Genomic DNA, 21,546 nt, shown 5'->3' with positions numbered 1-21,546 from the left:
CAAAAGTAGGTGTATTGCATAAAACATGAAGGCAAAGAAAATCAAAAAAGATTTAAAGCACGACTCGTGGTGAAAGGATTTGAACAAGAACCAAGTATTGATTTACAGAATTTTTTCCCCAACTGTTAAAATGACATCAATACAAGGAGTAATTGGTCTTGTTGCTGCTCTAGATTTAGAATTAGAACAATTAGATGTCAAGAAAGCCTTTTTACATGGATATTTAGATGAAGAAATTTTTATGGAGTAGCCAGAGGGATTAACTGAAAAAGGTAGAGAAAATTTGGTCTGCAAGTTAAATAAGTGTCTTTATGGGTTGAAACAAGCCCCATGTCAATGGTATAAGAAATTTGATTCTTTTATGGTTAATAATGGTTTTAAAAGATTAAATTTAGATCATTGTGTATACATTAAAAGAGAAGAAAATGGTAATTTTATTGTCTTATTATTGTATGTTGATGACATGTTGATTGCTGGAAAAGACAAGTTGATGATTAAAAAGTTAAAAGAAGAATTAATTCAAGCCTTTCCAATGAAATATTTGGGACCAACAAGGACGATTTTGGGGATGCAAATTACTTGTGATAGAGAAAACAAAAATTAAGGCTATCATAGCAGCAATATCTTGAAAAGGTATTGGAAAAAATTAATATGTCTAGTGGAAAGCCTGTAGGTACACCACTTGCTTCTCATTTTAAATTATCATCTAATCAATGTCCCACTACTATTGAAGGAAAGGAAGAAATGTCCAAAATTCCATATGCCTCTGGTGTAGAAAGTCTTATGTATGCTATGGGATGCACACATCCTGACATTGCACATTTAGTGAGAGTTGTAAGTAGGTTTCTGGAAAATCCAGGCAAAGAACATTGGGTTGCAGTTAAATTGATTCTTAGATACATTAAAGGATCAGTTAATCATTGCTTGTGTTTTCGGGATGTTGATATCTTGTTGGAAGGATTTATAGATGTTGATATGGCAGGTGAATTAGATTCTCGAAGATCTACAACAGGATATATTTATATTTTTGCGGGAACTGTAGTCTCATGGTTATCTAGGTTACAAAAAGTAGTGGCTTATCTACCATATAGGTTGTATATATTGCAACAACTAAAGTAGGAAAATAAATGCTTTGGATGAGGAGGTTTTTGGAAGAACTAGGTTTGCAACAAGAAAAGTATGTATTGAATTGTGATAGCTAAAGTGCAATTCATCTTGCCAAAACTCCGGCCTTTCATGATAAAACAAAACACATTGATGTTAGATGTCATTGGATTTGCCAAGTGCTCAATGATGGTCTACTACAATTGGAGAAAATACACACAAAAGATAATCCAGCCGATATGTTAACCAAATTTTTACCAAGGGATAAACAATATCTTTGTAGAACCTTGGTTGGTTTGATACAAATGTGATGAAACAACCTGGAATTAGATCAGCAACAAGGAAATATAAAATAATGTGTAAACCTCTATTTGATCTCAAGTGGGAGATTGTTATTTGTGAGATCAAATAAAATAAATTATTTTTATGAGGAGATTAGGTTTGGAACCGTTTCCATTTCCAAAGGTTGTTCGGTGGACAGTTTCTTTGTCAGTTTCCAGAATCTATATCATAAACCTCTTTGAGAATTGTGAGGTAGTTGTTTTTTATGCACATTTCCATGATTAATAAAATGCTACTGATCCTTTTCCCGTGGTTTTTTCCTCAGTTGGGGTTTTCCACGTAAATTTGTGTTGTCCATTTTATATTGTTATTTTATTTATTTTGAGCAATGTTTTAGGTATTCGACTGCACAAAATATTTAGTTTAGGTATTTATTGGTTGTCTGGCTACTGTTAATTTATAACAAGTTGTGCTCAAAATGGCTAAACTGGAATTTGAATGGGATATGATGTAATGAAGCCTCATATGTAACTGTCAAAGAACGAAATACTCACCATGCCTATAGATCATGCCACAAGACCGTGAACTCTTTTGGCCCTGCATCCATACATAACAAGAACCACAGTAAGCTCACTTGATATATGGTCTCACCTAATCCACAAGAAAAAAAATATCACCTAAAACACGCCCAATTTAAGTGAAAACTTAATGTCTAAAATCTTTAGTACAGAGAAATCTAGATCATCTCATGTGAATCAAAGCAATGCTTTCAACCTTTGGTAACTTAAAAATGAACAAATTATTATTAGTGACTTCTCCCATAACAAGTCCAAAAGATGGACACCTCCTTACAACTTGGTTGAATTGAACCCAACGCAAGTACTGTGGAAGCCTAAAAAGTAAAAACATTGATGATCACAGAGCAATGTAAAAATATGCAATGACATCAACATGCATGATGGAAAGGACTTTCTAGCTATAAGGAAACTATTGTTTGTATGAATTTGAACATTTACAAATCCAGTTACTGCTAATTAGTGTGACCCTTGGATGCTTGACCCACATGATATTTTGACATGTTCCAGTTCAGAAGTGTCTTAGGGCTAGGTGAAATAGGGATAGAATATCCACTCCCCATCTCCATTTCTTGTCTTGTAGGAACATCTCTATAATATTCTTGATAGGAATATTAGGAATATTATATGATATCTATTCGATTTAAAGCCACTCAATAGCAACAGATATTATCCTCAATATCTTCAAACATGCAATATGAATTACAAACCCCTTTAAAATGTGAAAAAATAACACAACAAGCAACAATAACTGATTCTAAGTCCTAATTATTCAATGTGATTTCAACCAACAATCAAAGTAATTTTTACTAGAACTTGCTCCAATTCCTATCAGAAATTCATTTGTGTTGTGGTCAGTCAAATTCTATTTCTATCATTTGTGGTATGCTGGAATTGAATAGGTGTCGAGGCAGTGTGGTGGGCTAAGTGAGGTGCAATGGATAATGTCGATAGTAATTTATATAATTATAAATGTGAGAAAAAATCATACAAATACAAAATATGTGAACATTTTTTTTCTAGAGCTGTAATAAATTGATTCAGGGAGTCTGTATGTTCGTCTTTGTGTTCTCTTCTACAATGAAGTTGGTGTGGAGATTTCTTCTTTACATCTGGTGTTGTTCCTTTAAAAATAAGTTGGGGAGACGATCTTCATGAGCCTCTCTTGCAATATAGAAATCCATAGAGTGCTAATATTGAAGAAAATTATTATAATGGTGTAAGTGACCAAGCTTGGAATTACGTACCTTTTTTTTATAAAGAGAGTATATGGATTGTACCAAATTACATAAGAAATAATAATAAAAGGTAATATATATTTGTAAAAATAATAAAATAATAAAGATGGTTTAATTTTGGGATAAAACTAATCTTACTGTGTACCCGTGAATCAATCTTTCAAATCTGCAAATAATAATTTACTTCAAGCATTATACTCATACTCTATTGGTCTCTAGTTGGCCCACAACTTGTATAAAGTTTTCCCTCATATAATATATGAGGGAAGGTAATCATGGGAAGTTGTAACTGTTGTTTATTATTCATTCAATAATTCTTGGTTTCATAGTCACTCTTCCTATATAAGGACCTCCAACCTCCAAGGTTTTCTTTCACGTAGTCTAAACTAAAATCTTACATATAAAAAATACACTCAAATCTTAAAATAAACTATAGTGAAGCAATAATTTTTGGATAAGAATATCAGTCAAACCTTAAATGAGCTTCTCAAGCCTGCATATACAACCAATATGAATGGGAAACCGTGATTATATGTGAGATAAAACTATACAAATTGAATTAAATACTAAAATTAGACTTTGAATTAAATACTAAAAAATTACTCTTTGAATTGAATTGATTAGAAAGTGTTTGAATTAAGTTTGTCTTTGAATTGAATTGATTTAGAGAATGATTAAATACTAAAAATTGGTCTCTGAATTAAATAATTAAATAATAAATTAGTCTTGATTCAGAAGGGAATGTGGGAGATGGCTTTGTGTGTGCGTGGGTGTCGTGCTAGGGCCGACGTTCCCTAGCCTACGTCCTGCGCTCTGCTTGCTTCGTTCCAGGGGGGGGGGGGGTTCTTGCTTGTTGGGGGTTGATTTTTGCTTGCCCGTGGTCGAGTTTTCTGGGCTGCTGCAGGGTTTGTTTTGCAACCCTTTTCTATTTCTTCTGCTCTAGGTTGCCATTGGGGTGTGTGGGGTTTTGCGGTTGGGTTTTCCACCCTTCTTTTTCTTCTTTTGCTATTTTCTTTGGATGCATGGAGAACAGAGGATTATCCTCTTCTCAGATGGTCTCTAGAGATCTAGAATGGCGGATCCATCTCATTTGATGCATGCATGTGAAAAGGAACACATTGGTCATTCCCAATCAAGGGCAGGCGTCTCTTCTTCGAAAGCGTCATTTCACATGAAAAAGGTGAATGGTTGTTTGGAGAGATCCCAAGATCGTCCAGTTCTGGTTGTTCAACCTGAGCAAATTTCAAAGGATGTTGAATATTGGTGCAATCATGCTCTCATATGCAAATTTATCGGTCTTCACCTCTCTATACCTATTTTAGAGTCTTGGGAACACCGTGTCTAGAATCCTGAAGGAGACATGGAGCTACTTATGGCAGCCAATAACTATTTTTTGGTTGTTTTTTCCAGCCTGGCAGACAGGAACAAGGCTTTTGAGGGTGGCCCTTATTTTTTTAACCAGGTGGGACTCTTTATAAAACCTTGGCATATTGGCTTTAATTCTACTGAGGAGCTTCCCTCTCGTGTGCCAGTGTGGATCCGATTGTCGAGGCTTCCGTTGGAATTCTGGAGAGAAGATATTCTTCACTCAATCTCACTGCTTCTTAGTAAACCTGTGGGTTTGGCTTCACAAACTCAAGATCGAAAGGTAATTTCCTATGCTCGTATATGTGTAGAAGTTGATTTAAATAATCTTTTTCTACTCTATGGAAATCTGTTTGGGGACATCTTCTTAGATCCAACAGTTGGACTATGAGACCTGTCATTTAGATGCAGAATCTGCCATGAATATGGTCATTTACAGCGGAGATGTCCCAAAAATAAATCTTCTAAACTGGTTGTTTCTGATCCTCCTCACTCTATTTTGGGGGAAGATAAGGGGAAAGCCCTTATGCCTAATGGTCCTGATGATAAAGATGGCTTCATTCTTGTCAAACCTCATAATAAAGACAAGGGAAAGAAGAGAACCTGGTTGGATAGGCAAAATGATGTCATGCTAAATAGGTTTGAGGTTCTAGAGGATTTGGTCCAAGAGGAAGGAAGTTGAAATGTCCTTGGGTGCCCAATTTCAGCATGAGGTACTGGATGGGGATTCCAAGAAAGAGGGTCTGGCTTTATCTTTGGAGAATCAACAGGATGTTCAAATGGTTATGGATTTGTCTTCCCATGTTAAAGACAAACAAGATCTTAGTGAGTCACAGGTCCCTGAAGGTGCAGTGGTCGTGACGTCTACTCCTCCTTCCACTATAGTGGCCTTAGGTTCAATGAAGAGTAACAAAGCACCAACTATTTTAGGCTTACAACAAAAGACCCTCAAAAAGGGTTCTTTAGACAAACCTTTAAGGAGTGGACGAAAAATGGATCAGGAAAAGGTTAAGCTTATTGATGATACTTTAGTTGAGTCGGGGTCTGTGAAGCCCATTGATTCCCACTTCTCTCAACCACATAAATTATTGTGCTCTCATGGAATGTAAGGGGGTTGAACAACATCCCTAGACAAAAGGTTGTTCGTAGATTAATTGACTCTGAGTCTCCTGATGTTGTTTTTATTCAGGAAACCAAGCTTTCAGTGGATGGTTTGGCCAGTTGTGCTTTGTGTGTTTGGCCCTAGGGCCTTTGGCAGGGAGTGAGCTCTAATGGAAGTTCAGGGGGGTTGCTTGCTTCTAGAACCCGAGGAAAGTTTCCCCTTTGTGGTGGTTTTCTAGCAAGTCTTCCATTTCTATGGTCGCTTCTAGCTTTGAGACTGGAGAAAGATGCCTCTTCTCTAATATTTATGCTCCTACTGATCTTGTGGGTAAGTCTCATCTTTGGGTTCACATGAATCTTGTTTAGGCTCAGGATCCTTTTCTCCCCTGGATTTTGGCTGGAGATTTTAATGTCGTTACTAGTTTGGAGGAAAAGCGAGGTGGGTTATTCAGGCTTGATCCTTCGTCAAATTTACTCAGAGATAATATTGGTCTCTTGAATCTCATTGATGTGAAACCAATTAACGGTGTCTTTACATGGAATAATAGGAGTGGTGTTGAGGCTATCTCTGAAAGGCTTGATAGATTTTTGGTTTCCTACTATTGGGTGCATGATAGGTGGTCCACTAGTTCATAAATTTTTGATTGGAGGGGTTCTAATCATTGGCCTATTAAGCTTTCCATTACATCTTTTAGAAACTCCAAAATCCCCTCTTTCAAATTTCAATTGATGTGGCTTTTTGATCAGTCATTGAGGGATCTTATGGTTGATTGGTGGTATGAAGGGATGCCTACCCACAGGCGGGCTATGTACTCCTCTGGGAAGAGATTACAACATATAAAATACAGGCTAAAGAGGTGGAAGAAACAATGTTTTGGGAACCTGCATAGACACAATATGGAAGCTCAATCCAAGCTGGACGAGGTTACGCGACAAATTAGGGATCAAAGGATGACTGTGGAGCTCAATATTGCCGAGTCCCTTGCTCTAAAGGACTTAGAAGAGTGGGAGTTGCATGAGGAGATTTTCTGGAAACAAAAGTCTTGTGTGGATTGGCTCCAAGAAGGTGATAGAAACACTGCTTTTATTCATAATTTTGTCAAGGCTCAGAGGTATGGTAACTCTATTACCTCTATTATTTCTTCAGAAGGGGTTCATCTTTCATCTAAAGAAGAAATTGCAACGGAAGCTGTCAGTTTTTTTTCTAATTTGTTTACCAAAGAGGATCCCGAAGCTATGGTGGAAGAGAGGGCCATCTTGAACTGTATTCCCCCTCTTGTCTCTGTTGAAATGAATGATGCTCTCTTGCACCCCATTTTGTTGTCTGAACTTGAGGGGGTTGTGTTTCAAATGAAAAAAGGCAAGGCTCCTGGCCCTGATGGGTTTCCTATTGATTTTTTTTAAGAATTTTCGGAGATTATAAAGTATGATCTTCTAGATGTGGTTCAAGAATCTCATGGGAATAAATACATGCTCAAATTTATGAATTCTACCTTCTTGGCTCTCATTCCTAAGAAGGAGGGGGCTAATAGCTTGGATCAGTACATGCCTATTACTTTATGTAATGTTGTCTACAAGATAATCACTAAATTGATGTTGAACGACTCAAATCTCTCCTCCGCACTTTGGTTTCTAAGGAGCAAGGTGGTTTCATTGATGGAAGACAAATCCTTGATGGAGTTGCGATAGCAATGGAGGTTATTCATTCGATGGCTTCCTCTAAGGAGAAGGCTATGTTTATGAAACTTGACATGGCCAAAGCTTATGATAGGGTGAGTTGGGATTTCTTACAAAAGATCCTTTTGGCTTTTGGTTTTGGAGAAGAGTGGATGAATTAGGTTCTTAGTTGTGTGACGTATACCTATTTCTCAGTTCTTATTAATGGGGAACCCTCATAATTGTTTAGCGCTTCGCGAGGGCTTCGGCAAGGAGACCCTTTATCTCCCTACTTATTTATTCTCGTGGCTGAAGGTCTTGGCAAATTTCTCACTTCCCAGGTGAGACATGGTCTTATTCAAGGATGGGTTTGGAGTAATGCTCTACCTCCCTATTCTCATCTTTAGTTTGTGGATGACACAGGTTTGATGGGCATGACCAAAATCAATGAGGCAGTGAATTTCATGAGAGCTTTGGATATCTATTGCAAAGCTTCATGTCAAAAAATTAAGGAAGATAAATCATCCATATATCTTTAATACCCCTCGGCTTATTCAGAATAGGATTGCTAGGATCCTCAGATTTCAGACGAGGTCCCTTCCTTTATTGTACCCCGGGATTCCTTTAGATTTGGGGGTTCAGCATGGAGATTTTTGGCAAGGAATTTTGGATAAATTTCTTTGTAAGGTTAATCATTGGACTTACAGGTGGTTATCCTCTGTTGGAAGAGTGATTCTTTTGAAGACTGTGGTGTAAGCGCTTCCCATTTTTAGTTGTTTTGTGTAGGCTCCCCGCTCCATCTTTGTGAGAGAGTTTGATGCTCTTTCCCATCAATTTCTTTGGTCTGGTAGTTTTCTTTCTTCTAAGTGGAGTTTAGTTAAATGGGACTTTGTTTGTAGACTGAGACATACTGGGGGTCTTGGCCTCAGATCTATTGCTTTGGTTAGCAAGGCCTTGGCGGCTACGCTGTATTGGAGGTCATGTAATAGTTAGGATCGGGATTGGGCTAAGATTTTAACCCACAAGTATCTCCCTGGTGCTAATAGTAATGAGCTGGAGGTGCCCCGACTTAGTTTAGTGGCAAGGGCTCTTGTATCTAGCATACTCTTAAAAAAGGTGCCCAACTTATTAAAGATGGCCTTTATTGGATTTGTAATAGAGGCTCTGAAGCTCTTTTTTGGTAGGACTCTTGGGATGGTCACCCTCGTATTCTGTCTAGTTATCCACAACTTCGGCCTCTTTGCAACATTTTCATTGATGTTGGATGGGTTAAGGTGGAGAATTTTAAAACGGTGAGGCGCATTGGACAGGTTGAGGTGACTTGTTGGAAGGATCCTCTTGAATGGTCCTTGGGTGGTTCGAATGAAGATCGTGTGGTGTTGGTTAATATCTTGGAGGGTAGATTATGTAGTTCCCTCAAGGAGAGAGAATGGCAAGTTTTTTGTTGTTGAAGGTTATGCACAGCTTAATAGGCAATTACATGGCATGACAAATGTTCCCTGGTGGAAGAAGGTTTGGAATAGCTTCTCTTGGCTGAAATGTAATTTCTTCTTATGGTTGGTTGCTCAGAGGAAATGCCTCATGTGGGATAATCTTCATAAGAGAGGCTTCCAAGGACCATCTATCTGTTATCTTTGTATGCATAATGAGGAAGACTGCTCCCACTTATTTTTCTATGCCCTTTCTCTAGGGAGATTGGGCATAAGTGGTGGGAGGCTTGGCAACATGCTTGTTTTCATGCTACCTCCTTAATTGAATTTTGGGATAGCTTGGGCAGACCCCCAACAAAGACCTCTTTTCTTCAAGTGGCCTGGGCTATTGGGCCAACCCTTATTATTTGGAATTTGTGGCTGGAAAGGAATCAGAGGGTCTTTTGTGATTCACATATAGGGAGTCCTCAGCTGTGGTAGAAGATAGTTAATAGGCTTCAGGAGACAATCTCGGCTAAGTGCAATTTGTCTGAAAATGTTGATCTAGGTGATTATGCTATTGTAAGGAATATGCAACTGGAAAACATTAAAATGGACTGTGCTCCTGGAAATAGATCTAAACATGCAAAGCAACGGATAAGTAGAGATGGAAGGTGGATTCCCCCTCCCGTGGGAATCTTAAAAATTAATACAGATGGCTCTTCATGTGGGAATCCTGGACATGCAGGTATTGGAGGTATAGGTAGAGGTGATGATGGTTGTGCAATTTTTTTCTTCTCTATTTATATTGGGCAGCACTCTAACAATCTTATGGAGGCCCTAGCTATTAAGATTGTTGTTGAGCGAGGTTGTTCTTTAGGATGGAGGAAGATTATTTGTGATTCGAATTCTCAGATTGTTGTGGACATGTTGAACAAACAAAATTTGAATGATGTGAGTTGGCAATTAGCTTATGTGATCAGACATATTTTACAGATATGTAATACATTGGAATTTGTCTCCTTTTGTCATATTCCCAGGGAGTGGAATAGAATGGCTGATTGTTTGACCAAGTGGGCTTCAGAGCATGTTGATGGTTAGTATTTTAGTGGAAGGGATGGTCTACTCCTGATTATATTGAAACTTTAGACAGGTTAATGCTAGAAGACATGATGATGCAAGAGCACCCAGTGGTGTAGGATCAATTTCCCTTTTATGTTTGTTTCATTTTCATTATCATTTTTGAGGCCCTTCGAGGCTCCAGATGAGCCTAGTTTTTTGTATGATTCCAAGATAGCTAGCCTTTGGCCCTATGTCATCTTTTTGAAGGCTTTTCGAAAAGGTATTATCATTGGAAATCTGACAATCGGATCTATTGCTATGGTCACTAGACTTTGTAGTGGTGGTGTTGGTGGTTCCTTTAGGATCCTTTTAGTTTTTGTTGCTATCTTGGTGGGCCTAAGGCCTGTTCTTTGTATTTTTGTGATTTCTGAATAAATATTTACCCCTTTTTTCAAAAATAAAATAAAATAAAAATACTAAAAATCAATCTTATTTTTAAGAAGTGTCTTTAAACATATACTGTTTGTTTTTCAAATATTATTATAATATAATTTGGTTTGTAAAATATCTTGTTTTGCAATGTTGTATTGTTAATTATATAATCTAATTAATCTTTTATAAAAAAAATTATTTGCTACACTTATAATTAATTTTTTCCTGCATGTCTTCTAGGTATCATGCTAGAAAATTATAGATATCACTGGGCCATTTTGCTTCTTTAATGGAGGAAGTTCTTGCACTGAACACCAAAACCAGACTTACAAGACGAGAATGGCACTATTAATCAGGTAGATATCTCACAAAACCTAACACAACCTCCAGTGGAATTTTTCTTCAAGAGGACCCATATGGTTTGTTCATACTTACAACAAAGTGATCATTTTGGATGTGAAATCCATGGGCATTCTTCCACACCCAGTGCAAGAAACAAGGAGAACTGCAATAAAGAATGAGGTTGAGTAGTAAATCCTTTATAAGATTTCATACTAGCTAATCATTTATCAAGTGCTACTTCTTTATTATCTGTTGTTGATCAATCAATCGAGCCGAGACTTATAGAAGTTAATTTGACTTCCTATGTACCTAATATTGCAGGTGAATCTTCTATTCCTTTTGAAATGAATTCAATGTAATGCAAGCTATAGATTTTACCACATAGTTCTTTTTCCTAAATTTTGTGTGTTGAGGGCAACCTAAACTCGTTGGTTTCTATGTCATCTCTCTCATGTAAAGCGCCATTCTTCAACTTTTTTATTTATTGGATTGAGTTTTATGGTGTATGTAATGAGTTGCTCTCTATTTCCTTTTTAGCTGCTAGAAGAAAAGAGGGAAAAAAATTCAAATGGTTGTCTCAAGCTGAAAAAGTAATTGTAACTGAAAGCAAATTCAGATTTAAAGTGTCGAGTTGATTTTTTTTTTGTAGGAAGTATCATAACAATTTTAGGCAAATTGGCTTACTTTGGAAGCAAATGGTATTTTGAGTGACAATAGTGTGTAATGTAATGATTAAATAATTTTTGCAAATAAAGAGTAAAATCATTTTAGAAAATACCATTTGGGAAATGCTTACAATCTTTGGGAAATGAAACAGTTTCTCGACATGGGGTACCCCCAAGGGGAATAGCCTATTGGCTAAATATAGGTTTCTTTACATATATACCCCCCACACAGTTATTTGGAGCCCCCATTAATGTATAACAAATGTGCTCAAATACAAATATAGTAATAAGTTTTTTTTTTAATCAACCATATTAGGCCTAATAATCTTAAGTATACTTTATTTTAAAAGTATGTAAGAAATTAATTATATGAGATTAATTTTATTTTTTTATAATTTGTTTAAATCATTTTTATATGGTATAAAAAAATATTATAATTAAATTAAATTTTATCTAATTATATTCATTATTTCCAAGATAAACTTGTTTCCCAATAAATATGTGTTGAAGACTATGATGGTTTGTTTTCAAAATAAACTTGTTTCCCAATAAATAGTGTCCCCAAACCTTTAAGGCATGGACAATCCCTAATAATTCAAGATCATGAATAGGATAGTTTCTTTCGGTAGGTAATACTTTTCTTGATTCATAGCATATAACTTGGTTATCCTGCATTAGAACACCACCTACACTTGTCCCACATGCATCTATAATCACAACAAAAGGTTTGCTAAAATTTGGGATGCAAAGAATAGGTGTAGTTGTTAGCAATGTTTTCAATGTTTCAAAAGCCTTATCACATTCATCAGTCCATTTATAATTTTGATCTTTCTTAGTTAGGTCGGTTAAAGGTGCAACAAATTTTTAATAGTTTTTAACAAACCGACGATAGAACCCAGATAATCCTAGGAAACTTCTTACTTCGTGAGCATCCTTGGGGATAGGCCAATCTTGAATTGCTCTGATCTTAGCAGGGTCTGGTGAAATACCTTTTTCTAAAACTATATGACCTAAATAAGATACCTCTGATTTAAAGAATTCACATTTTCTTAATTTAGCATATAATTTGTGTTTTTCGTAAGGTTTCTAGTACCATCCTCAAATGTTGCTCATGTTCTTGCTCATTTTTTGAGTATATTAATATGTCATCCAAAAAGATGATAAAAAATACATCTAGAAATGGTCGGAATACATCGTGCATCAAGGTCACAAAGGTTGCAAGTGCGTTAGTTAGACCAAAAGGCATTACCACAAATTCATAATGACCATATCGTGTTCAAAATGCCATTTTGGAAATGTCAAATTCTTTAATACGAATTTGATGGTATCCTAGCCATAGATCTATTTTGGAAAAGAATTTGGCACCATGTAACTGGTCTAGGAGGTCATCAATTCGAGGCAAGGGGTACTTGTTCTTTATGGTTTATTTTGTTAAGTTTTCTATAATCTATGCATAACCTCATGGTCCCATCTTTCTTTTTAACGAATAATACTGGTGCACCCCATGGAGAGGCACTTGGCCTTATCTTACCTTCCTTAAGTATTTGTGTTAATTGGATTTTTAGTTCAGTTAATTCAGGGATTGACTGTCGATAGGGAGCTTTGGAGACAAGTTCTGCCTCGAGAACTAGATCAATTGCATGTTCTACAGATTGTTTAGGAGGTAAGCTATTTAATTCTTCGGGAAACACATCTTTAAATAATTGCACCACATGTTTAATATTAATATCTAATTTAAATTTATCACATGTTTTAAAAAGAATAGCACAAAATATTTTACAATTTTTCCTCGCACTACACTTAACTTGCATTGCTGAAATGGTTTTAATGTGAGGAGGTCTTTTCTCCCCCTGTAAAATATGACATGTCCCCATGTTAGAGTTTAGCTTAACCTATTTGTTTTCAGAACCTAGGAAAGCATTGTTTTTCTCCAACCAACTCATACCTAGAATAGCATCATACATACCTAGATTTAATATGTGATAATGATCATATGTTACAAGCTTGTCTAATTCAAATTATAAATTTTCAATAATTGCACCTGTTTGTCTAACTATTCTACCATCTACCATTTCGACATCTAAAGGTTCTATTGATTTAGATGCAATCCTTAGTTGTGCTACAACCCTAGGAGAAATAAAGTTATGACTACTTCCTGAATCAACAAGAAAAACAATGGGATGATTATTTATAAAACCTTTAATTTCAATTAAAGAAGGTTGGTAATGCATCGTACCTGTATCTATAGCTACATAAATCTTCATATTGGAAGGGATGAAAAATTATTATCTTGATTTTGGTGTTGTTGGGGGTTGCATGAACAATCATTTTTACAGTGGTTCTTGCCACATTTCCCACAATAAGGGTACATTCGAGGACAATTTCGCTGAAGATGATTCTCACCACAAGCCCAACATTGAACTCTTGATGATGTCTTGTGGTCTTTGTTGAAATGGGACATATTGGTGGATCTACACTGAACTGTATTTTGGTTGGAATAGTGTCTTCCTTGTTTGAAAGTTTCCTTATATGAACCTTCCCTATTTCTTTTGCGATTTTCTCTTTTTTGTCTTGAAATTTGATGATAATTTTCAATTTTTTCTACAATTTGTCCAACTTCATCTACTAATACTAGCTTTCCGCACCATACTTGAGCTTGGTATTCATATCTTAAACCATTGATAAATCTAACAACACGATCATGTCCTTTGATGAATGGTACAAATATTTTAAGTCTTTCAAAGTTTTGTTTATATTCACTTATAGTTTGTAGCCTTTGTTTCAATTCAAAAAATTCATTCTTCTTTTCTTGTAAAAAGTAATCGGAAAGATATTTATGTTGAAATAATTGTTTAAATTGTGACCATTTTGTTCTATCAGTTTGTAGCTTTAAAGATATAACTGTATCTTGCCACCAATTTAATGCACTACTTTTCAATTGGTAGGTGGTGATCTTTGTTCTAGCATAGCTCCTTGTGTTTTGTAAGTCAAAATATCTTTCTAGGTTAGTCAACCACTGCTCTGCTTCCTCTCCTATACCAATGTCACCACTATATTCAGGTAGCTTGATTTTACAGGCAAAATTATCTAATTCTCATTGTGTTTGTTTGCTAAATGTGTTTTCTGAGGATTCTAATTCAGAAGTGTTAGAGTTGCTTGATTCGGAAGTGTCACTCTCTTCGGATGATTCTCGTCGTCGTTTACTTTTTGTTCTATGTTTTTCATTTGTTTTGTTTTGATGTCATGTTGATCGAGAACTTTTCTTTCTTTCTGAGATTGACATCTCTTGTTGTTTGCTTCGTTCTATAGATTCCTTCTTAAGTTGATTGACTTTAGCTGCTAGTTCATCGATTTCATTTATTAGGACTTGATTGGTTCTCTCTAGGTCTTCGTAAGCTTTTCAACCATTTTCTGAAGCCATTATGATGGATCAATTCCCTTTTTCCTAAGGTCTTTACCAAAAATTTTGTCTTAAGGAGATTCTCTAGCTTAGAGTTGTTTCAATTATTTAAAGATATATATTTGTACTTTCAAATGTACTTCCTTTGCTTAACCAATTTATTTTCCTTACAAGACATTTTAGATTTTTTTTAATGCCAAGAGCAACAAATATCAAGTTGGGAATCTAGCAAGGAACTAGTGAAAATAATTTTGGAACAAGGGATAGAAATGCATCATCTGATTTAATGCCCTTAGAGAGTTGCAAAAGGCAAAGCTGATGCAGATCTCTCTCTCTCTCTCTCTCTCTCTCTCTCTCTCTCTCTCTCTCTCTCTCTCTCTCAAAAAATCATGGAGAGACTTCTTTTTGCACGTACAGGATTAGTTATAGGCCTAGGGTTTCCAGGCAAGGAAGCACTCTAGGAGGACATGGTTCCTACACAGAACCCCACATGCCTTCACAGCATGAAATAAACACAGCCCTAGCCAGGACACTCCCAGGTGTATGTTGTACCTTGATTTGGACACACATTGTATGCCCCTTCTCCAATGCCCAATGCCCAACCACCAAACCTTAACTATCCTCTTGATTTTGCTTCTTTCAATCTCTTTTTCTTCTATTATTTTCTCCCTCTGTGTATCCTTCTTTATTAATTCATGAGTTTATATAATGTCATAGGATGGTTACCAAAAATCACACCCTTTCATAACTATAATAATGTTCATAATTATATTTATTACAATTTATTTCCACAAGAAAAAGTCCCGTAACATGTTCCCTAGGTTAGTTGATCCTTCCAAACTACACTATTCCAAGTCAATCTTTAAAGAGCCTTAAGAGAAAAAGTTACCAAACAATGACAAATTAATTCTCATAGGTCATGACACCAATGAATTTTTCATCTAGACCCATAGGTTAAGGGATCCCTCTACATTTCCTAGTCAACTCAACACCATTTGACCCTGCCAACATCAAATGTATTCTTGTAAAAAGTATAAGTTGAGAGAAATGCAAATGTGGCAAGAAGCATATTTTGCGTTATGTGCATCATGAAGCCAAAATGAGCATGTCAACACATTTGGGCATAGATAGATTAATGATAGGGAAGGCTTCTATTCATACCCTATATATCATGTGATCATTTTAGACTAGTTTTTGACAATGTCTCTCAAGAGACCTAAGTGCAAAAAAATTAGCACACTATGATTGACATGCATAATTAAAGAGATTGCTTGAGTGATTTAATTTATTGGGAGATTAGAGCCATTTCTCTCTTGTCTAAGTTACTAAAAAGGGTTGTGTAACAACTATAAAATTTATTGTAAATGAGTGGTTCAAGTTGTAGCGAAAGATTCTATGATGTAAAAATTTATTCTATTAAACTTATTTTTTTAATGCGGTTTATATAAATGAAGTATTATTGTATTCACTCATGTTGTATTAGTTATCTATTAGCATATGACTTGTTGTATCATAGTCTTGGATTAATTTTTGGTTGTTGATGAAAGAGAAATAAGTTTGTTAAAATATATTGTAATACATACTTGTTCAAATGAAATATTTAGATTCATATTCATGTTTTGGTTTAGAAGTATGCAATGAATACAATATTATTTTTTTACTATCTTCATATTTCTTTCGCTAATATCAAAATAAATCTTTATTCATAATGAGGTTTTATTTTAATTATTATCTATGGAAGTATTTAAGTAGAATAAATATCTTGTAAGTTTTGGAAAGAATAAGAATTTTATCTCTATGGTTGGATTATAACAACATTCAAACCAAATAATAGTACCACATTAAGTAATAATAGGCGTAATGGTTAATTTAAATTATTATTTTTATTTTCATTATTATCTCATTTTACAAACCATAATTAATTTTATGTGATATTCAATTAGTGATGGAAAATGAATCTTATATATTGAAAAACTTATTTGTTTATCATTATTTAAATAATTTTGAAAATTCAATGTTTATTTAGAATTTTTTGTAAGGATGGATTAATGAAATATTGGAATGGAAGGGTTTAAAATATGCTTCAAAATTGTTCATCCTTAAGGGACAAAGAATTGATCTAAATTAATTTTGTAAAATTTAAGTTGTTAGATGGTTAAGATCTTTTGGTAAGGTTACTACTCATATAGTGCCAAATTTAATCAGTGGTGCGATAATTATTGAAACAAAGAAGTTTAACATTTTCTTGAGAATTTAAAATCAAATTGTTTGAAAATTAGAAGTGCTTCATGTCAATTATATTAAATATTTAATAGTTGTAGGATTAGAACCAATTATTAAGATGAAGACTTAATCAATAAATTAGTTTTTTAATTAATATAATTTAATTAGTAAATCAAGTCAATCTTAGGGTTTGGATCTCGTCTTGGAGACTAGACCTTCATTTTTTCACGTAGAGAATCTTTAATGACAATGAATCTTGAAGGATTTTCCTTGGAAGATGTCTAGCATAAGACACCTAATCCTATTAGGCTTCTTGCATTATAGGGGTTAAGAAATGGATTATGTCATACCCCAAATTACACTTTACCTCCCTTCAACTTCTGGATAACGTGCTTGGGATGATCTTTTCTTATTTTTAATTTTTGGGGGGATTTTGTGTTTATGTTTACATATTTGAACTGTGACATTGTTGTTGTAGCTAACCACCAAGGTTCAAACCTTCACTAAGCCACTGTGATCTTGAGTATTGCACCCTCAAAAACTTGAATCTTTGCGTTAAAGCTTTTAGCCTTCATGCTCATGTCTTTGTTTTCCAAACCCTCATTGGGCCAATATTCTTGCAAGCTTTGCACCTCTACTAAACTAATGAGCACATATTCATGTTGGTAATGAGATCCCCATTTGTGACTTCAAATGACTCAAACCAAGCTAAAAGTTCCTATTTTATCAATCAAAAAGATATATTATAAATTGATCTTATTTTTAAAAACTATTATGTTATGTGAAAAAATATTAGTCATTTAAAATACTCCTAAATACAAGAAACAAGTTTTTAACAAACATTAAAAAAAAAATTCAAATAAATTTCAAAAAATAAATATTTATAACTTTAAAAACCATTAATTTACATTATTTTCACATTCTTGATATTTTTATTTCTATTAATAACAATGAATGAAAATTTTCTAAATTTAAATATCTCAAGCCTAAACTTAAAAACTATTAATTTACTTTATTTTCACATTCCTAATAATTTTATTCCTATTAATAACAATGAATGAAAATTTTCTACATTTAAATATCTCAAGCCTAAACTTAAAAACCATTAATTTACATTATTTTCACATTCTTAATAATTTTATTCCTAATTAGAACAATCAATGAAAATTTTCTAAATTTAAATATCTCAAGCCTAAAAATAATTATACTTCCACCCCTTTTTCAAATTTAAATTGTTAAAAATACTCTTCATTTTAAATTGAATTTTTAAAATATTATTACATCGAAGGTGTCTCTTATATGAGATGTATCAGATGACTTTGAAGATCAATGGTTTACATTTGCATAGAAGTGTGCAAGACGATTGCAACCTCTCGAACCGTTGGATCATTTTTGGTTGTTGATGTGGTCGTTGAGGAACTTTAAAGCGAACGGAAAAGTAATGAAAGCAACACTGCACTACCTTCACCGCCTTTGCACACTGAAGCGAAACAAGATCGTATTTGTTTGTCTTAGAGTCGTCGAACATATGACGCAGATCCTTTGTAGAGCAAATACTTGGTCTCCTGGAGTTTATATCTTGGTAGATGACATAATTTGCCATGATCAGGTAGCCGCTAAGAGGAGGAAGAATGAAGATTACTACAATACACATCATGAGAAAAAGGTAAAATCAGAACTGTGTTTTTCCAAAATGATGCCCAATCTAAAATTGCATGGGTCCATTCCTGCTCATTGAAATTTTGCATTGTGATTTTCTCAGTAAGTAATTGAGACCCAAAATATTATTTTAGTAAATGATTGTCAGTTGTAACTACAGACGCGGCAAATGATACCAAACACATTCAATATGAAAGTTTATCTTCATCAATCTTGTTATGGGTTGCATGTTTTAGTGGCATTTTAATCTTTTCAAATCAAAGTTATTTTTTTACAAAGAAATGAGTTCCTGCATATTTGTGTTGCAGTTTGAAACTTAAGAACTGAAATCAAAGATGTAAATACATGGCCTGAGAAGTAGTCTTGTAGTCTTTCATGGTTCTTATGAAGGATATTTTTTAGCAAGTGTTTACCCATATGATCTGTAGCACTGTAATCTTCCTTCAACCGAGATCTTTTCATATAGCTTAAAATCCCCACAATTGTATATCTCAAAATCTGACTCGTTTTAGAATACGAAAATTTGAAATTTTGAAAAGATTAGAAGGGAACAACAGAGAATATGGAAAATATCCACCTTAAACCTGTTACATATATTAATGAATGAGAAATATTGACAATTCATTGTATGTTTTCTTTGTCCCAATGTTATTGGAGAGCTTGATGTAACTGTTAATAATTTCCAGTAGTTACGACAAACATCACAAATAACAGCAAAGTATTTTGTATGAAGATTATTTTGACCAATCTTGTAACAAGCTACTCTTTTAAGTGTTGTGTTTAATTTTCTTTTTTAATGGCATCTTTCTCATATATAGAAATCTCCTCTCCCCACAAGTTATAATTCTGCAATGAAAAGTCTGCTTGGGTTTCAAAATTTATCTGTCATCATGTTAATAAACCAAAATTAAGGTGTATTTTATTCCTAGTGTGAGGTAATCTTGGATTTTTCTTATGATATGTCTCCTTTAGCAAATGGTTGAAAAATTTGCCTATTGTAATTGAAAATCGTTGCAAGTATATATTTAAAGGTCTAAGATTTTTAAAAATGAAATATGCAATTTGAAGAGATCTAGACTATTTGAAAACCAAAGGGGAACAACACATATACTTGAAAGGAATCCAAATAGAACCTAATTACTTTTATTAAATAATGAGAAATATTAACAAAGCCTCTTCGTTTATTTATTTTTCCTTGAATTAATTGGAGTGCTTTATTTGCATTAAATTATTATCAGTGATTACTATAGTCGCTACAAATAATATCAAATATAATCGACATATAGATCTATTTATCTTTATTATAATTATTATAGCATTCTTCATATCTTACTGTCGTGCAATAGATTTTAAAAATATTGAAAATAATGTATAGGAATGCAAAAGATAACCTAGATATTTAAAAAAATAGGCAATGAATGAGTTAGGTTAGCTATCAATTCAAATTTGAAAACTAAAGGTTCGTGGGTAATTTCTTCATATATTTCAACTAACCTAATGCACTTTCATATAACATAGACTTGACCTTCAACAATTACTTATGAAGTTACATAATCCAATACCATCAGATTTTTAATTTGGAAATGTACCCCAAGCTCTAATTTGCCAACTTTCTTTATAGATTTTGTGGGAGCATATTCTAGGACCCTCTCTTCAAATAGAATATCATCCAACTCCATTAACAAAGAAGCCTTGGGTACACAAGGGTGCATCAAAGGCATATCATCCTTGAGATGAGGAGACACATCCTTGGATCTAGAGTTGAAGTAGCTTAAATTTGTACCTCACACATCTAAACATCTACATGTTGAGGGGGAGGGGCCCCTTTCCACCAAGTTTGTGCATTCTTGGACAAGAACAAGAAGAGTGTCCTTATTGAAAACATCAATGACAGTTGAATGAAACATTAACATAGTCTAGAGTTTGAAACAATAAGTACCTAGCATCTTTTTTCATATGAATATATTTTGACTAGCCTTCTGAGAAATCTATTTCAATGTAGATTTGTGCAAATGTATGCTAGCGTAATTCTAAAATAACATCATGGAAGAGGATTTTGTTAAATGTTATAAATGCAATTTTAAATATTAGTCAAGCTCATCTCCACTTCTCTCTCTCTCTCTCAATATGATTTTGTCTCTCTTTCTCTCTCTCAATATGCTTGTGTATCTCTATATCCCTCTCTTTCTTAGGTCCTCTCTCTTTGTTCTTTATATTTCACTCTAATTTTTCCTTTATCTCCTTACACCTATCTCTCTCTCACTTTATTGAAAACATAACATGAGCTTATTGGTAATGGAGTCTAAATATCTTCATCATTAGAGGTTTAGTTTCAATCATATTTTGATTCCTATAAGAGAATGCATAGTTGATTTGAAGCCATCATTTCTTTCTCGAGACCTTTGTTGCACCAATATGATTTTCTAATTGACCTACCAATTGATCTCATATATTCTAGAAATGTATGCAAGAAATAATATCATTTTTTTTAAATAACCTTCCACACATTTTCGACGTACCCATTGCACACCAAGGTGCGATTGCTAGTTTTAACAATTTTTAAGTAGAAAAAGTGTAGGCAAACTCTAAAGTCTTACCTAATTAAAAGATTTTCCTGTTAATAAGATAGGACAGAATCCTTCGCATTGAAGGATAGCAGAAATTTTCACCGAACCTCACTACCTCTAGAGCGATTTGATGATGATAAATTTTCCAATTGCAAGGGTACTGATTGAGCCTTTCGTGGCTTCTGTATCGCGTGCACAAGAGATAAAAACAGAATTGTCTTCACTTGTGCCAATCAGTAAAACGGCATACAAGAGAAGTTAACACTTCTTCAAGTTGATTTTGATGTTCAGGAAATTCACGTTGAAGAAAATTCGAGGGTTTAAACTTCTCTGCCAAAACAGAGGATTATGTTTTTGTGAAATCGACTTTTAAAACTAGTTACAGAAACTTAGATCGCATCTCAGGATTATCTTGCCTGGAATCGTTTCTTCAATCATTTTGATTTTAAGAAAAGTTATTTTGAAA

General features: G+C 34.3%; 1 pseudogene; it reads right to left on the bottom strand.

The window, feature by feature from the left end:
* The window catches only part of LOC131077347 (polyubiquitin-like), a 48,908-nt pseudogene that overhangs the window by 9,696 nt on the left and 17,666 nt on the right, over window positions 1-21,546 (bottom strand).

This window comes from Cryptomeria japonica, chromosome 4, assembly GCF_030272615.1.
Source record: "Cryptomeria japonica chromosome 4, Sugi_1.0, whole genome shotgun sequence".
Lineage (NCBI taxonomy): Eukaryota > Viridiplantae > Streptophyta > Pinopsida > Cupressales > Cupressaceae > Cryptomeria > Cryptomeria japonica.
Note: the sequence above shows the minus strand (reverse complement) of the source record. Positions and strands in the feature narration are given on the sequence as shown.